Source organism: Lipotes vexillifer, unplaced genomic scaffold (genome assembly GCF_000442215.2).
Source record: "Lipotes vexillifer unplaced genomic scaffold, Lipotes_vexillifer_v1.1 scaffold1003, whole genome shotgun sequence".
Taxonomy (NCBI): Eukaryota; Metazoa; Chordata; class Mammalia; order Artiodactyla; family Lipotidae; genus Lipotes; species Lipotes vexillifer.
The window spans coordinates 1,575,453-1,578,950 of NW_006798890.1; the positions used below are offsets into that span (position 1 = coordinate 1,575,453).

At 49.8% G+C, this 3,498-nt stretch overlaps 1 pseudogene; it reads right to left on the reverse strand.

Annotated features, from left to right (window-relative positions):
- Positions 1–891: 891 nt before the first annotated feature.
- On the reverse strand, positions 892–1,203 carry LOC103084857 (transcription and mRNA export factor ENY2 pseudogene; annotated as a pseudogene).
- Between the last annotated feature and the right edge of the window lie 2,295 nt (positions 1,204–3,498).

Sequence of the window (3,498 nt, forward strand, 5' to 3'; positions counted from 1 at the left end):
TCTTAACCACTGCGCCATGAGGGAAGCCCAAGTGAATTATTTTATTCAACATTTAACACATTTTTATTGAGAACCTGTTCTAAAAGTGAGGATAAAACTCCCATGCATGCAAAAAACAAAAACAAAAACAAAAACAGAAACAAAACTCCCATGCACAGTGCTTAAATTCTAATGAGGGAAATAGGTAAGAAAAAAATAAACAAACATACGTCAGGTGGTAATGGTTGCTATGGAGAAAAATAGAACAGGATAAGGAGTGGGGACGGGAGCCATTCCACAGAGGTGCTTTAGGGAGGGTTCCAGTGATGTTTGATCAAGGACCTACAGGCAGTAAAGGAATGAGGGAAGCCTTGATCTGGGGGAAAGTGTCCCAGGAAAAGGGAATAGCAGAAGCAAAGGTATGGCAGGTGAGTGAAAACAGAGGCATGCTGGTCCAAGGCAGGGTGGAGGAGGCAGGCAGGAACCCTGTCACGGGACTGGACAGAGTTTTACTTTCAGAAATAAAACCGCAAAACAACACAATCTCATTCAATCTTTTTTTTAAAAATTAATTAATTTATTTTTGGCTGCGTTGGGTCTTCGCTGCTGCACGCGGGCTTTCTCTGGTTGCAGCGAGCAGGGGATACTTTTCGTTGCGGTGCATGGGCTTCTCATTGTGGTGGCTTCTCTCGTTGAGGAGCACGGGTTCTAGGCGCGCAGGCTTCAGTAGTTGTGGCTCGCGGGCTCAGTAGTTGTGGCTCGCGGGCTCTAGAGCTCAGGCTCAGTAGTTGTGGCGCACGGGCTTAGTTGCTCTGCGGCATGTGGGATCTTCCCAGACCAGGGCTCGAACCCGTGTCCCCTGCATTGGCAGGCAGATTCTCAACCACTGCGCCACCAGCGAAGCCCTCTAATTCAATCTAAAAGTCTGGCATGCTGAGCAAGGAATGTTCTTATTCTTTGTAGGAGCTCCTTCTTTACACTGTCAGGTACCAGGGCTCTGCCTTTTGGTGTGATTTCAGCCACCAAGTCATCAACAGTAACGTGTTCTAGTCCTTTTTCTTTCATTACCTCTTTACAGCGTGCCTTCTACTGATCCTTCCAGCCGCATTCAATTAATTTGGCTCTCAGCAACTCTTTGAGGCGTTCTCTTTCTCCAGTTTCTATCAACTTTTGGTTAATCACTGCTCTCATCTACTCATCTTTGTTCATCTTACTAACCACCATCACCTCGGGCGAGGGCTGTCCCTTCCCAGTGACAAAATGACCCTTGTCCTGATGACCGTTACCTACCACACTCTTCAGCTGCCTGGACCTAGACCCTCCATGGAGCCTTCTCCTTGAGTTCATGAGAATGAACTCCAGGCTGGGGCACTCTGGACAGGAGGTGAGGGAGGTGTAGCAGGAACCAGGGAAGGGGCAGAGCGTCAGCGTCCATCCCTGGTACGAACTTGCTTTGTATATTTTTGTACTTCCCAGTCAGTGTCTCTGGCTCAGGGCTCAGCACATAGTAGGTACTTTCTAGACAGAACTAAACCCATCCAAGAAATTGCCTAAAACCCATTTTGCTACAAGGTGGCTCAGGACATCAGAAGGCATCATCAGAAGATGTAAAAACACATTTGATTCTAAACTTAAATCCTCTTCCTTCTTCCTGAGAACCTCTCTGTTTGCTGGCTCTGCTATGCTATAACATCAGGAGTAATCATCTTTTTCGAGTTACAAAATGTTACCCCAATTACTACCTCCTCAGAGCCTCCACACAACCTTCACAGTAGTGACTCTACATTGTCCAGAGGTGTCAGAACCGTGGGCTCGGCCAACACTTACGGACAGCCCAGCAAAGGATTCCCCATCAGTTCCCTTATTTAATATCCTCATTTCACAGACAGACTCAGAGAGAGAATATCATCTGCCCAAGGTCCACCAGCGAGGCCCTGAGCCAGGCTGAAGCCAAGTCTCCAGGCCCTGGATTTTGCACTCCTCCCATGGAAGCGCCCAACACCCTTGAGGAAACTTCTGCTAAAACTGGGGCTGACCAGCCTGGGCCTGAGCTCCCTGGGCAGAGTTACCCAAGGTATTGACCCGAGGTGCCTCCTCAAAATCCCAGGACCCAGCGGGCAGGAAGGGGATGGGCTGCATGCTCAGCATCCATTCGAACGTCCCTGGGCATGGTGTGGAGGACAGTGGGGCAGCCACCAGACTCCCAGCAGCTGTGGGGAACACAGAAACAGAGCTGCAAACCAGGGAGAGGAAAAGGGATCCTCTGTCATTCTTGGCAAGCACAACCTCCTGGGTTGAGCCCATGGACCTGAAGCCTCATTCCTTTAAGTGCCACCTTCTGGAGGCCTGGCCCCCACCAACCTGATCCCAGAGGCCAGGATTTCTGCCCCCCAGTTTCTGGCACCTGAGTGGAGTGGTCATCTTAGCCTAAGCTTGTAATTCACCTCTCCTTCCCCTCTTCCACTCCACCTGCCTGTCCCTCCACATTCTGGTCACTCAGGTACTCACTTGTTCTGTTCCTTTCACCACTGTTGCTGTGCACTGGAGGTCCACAGGTGAATGATGATCATTCCCTGACCCGGAGGAGAGGCGCTCACATTCCCTTGGGGGAAATGCACACAGGACCACACCCATGCACAGAGGCCAACAGCAGTAGGTCATGGTCAGGGAGAGGCAGAGGGGCCACCAGGGGATTCCTAGCCCAGACCAGGAGCCCAGAGATGGCTTCCTGGGAAGGCTTTCCCAAGCTGGATTTTAGAATATTAGAAGTCTGTCACAGGAAGAGCCTTTAGGGCAGAGGATTTCACACCAGTGTAAGCAACATGGCGTAAGGATTTCTGCCTAGATTATTACCCAGTGCCTAGAACAGTGCTTGGTACATAGTAGATGCTCAATAAACATGTCCTAAAAGAAAAAAAAGGAAGGAAAGGAAAGAGGGAAGAAGGGAGGGAGGGAGGAATAGAGAGAGAGAGGGAGAGGAAGAAAGAATGAGTATAGGGTGGATGTGTAAAATAGCTTGGTGTATTCTGGGAACTGAAAGTACAGTAGTTGCAAGCTGCTATAGTTTAGGCTGTGGGGCTGAGCTGGGGTGTGGCCTTATCTAATCTTATTGTTGTTGGTGTGCATTTCTTATTTCCTTACCCGTCCCAGAGCTACTTTGGGGATGAGCTCACTTTTTCCTTTCTTGTTCCCCGTAGCCCCTGGTGTGTGCATGGAGTGCTAACTGCACACAGGTACTGAACCTGTGCTGGGTGCTGGAGACACACAGATGACTCAGAGTTAGTTCCTGCCTTCCCAGCCCCCCAACCACCTCTGGCTGGGGAGACAGACAGTAAACAAATGGCCACAACAATGGGCAGAATGAATGGAGAGCTATTCTGGAGGTTCAAGCAAAATGAGACCAAGCAGAGGGTTAGAGGGATGGGTTTTACTCCAGGAGTGAAAAGCCGGGAGGTTTTTATGGAGGAGGCATTGGAGGGGATGCAAGCCTTAAAGAATGAGCAAAGAAGGGGGCTGGGG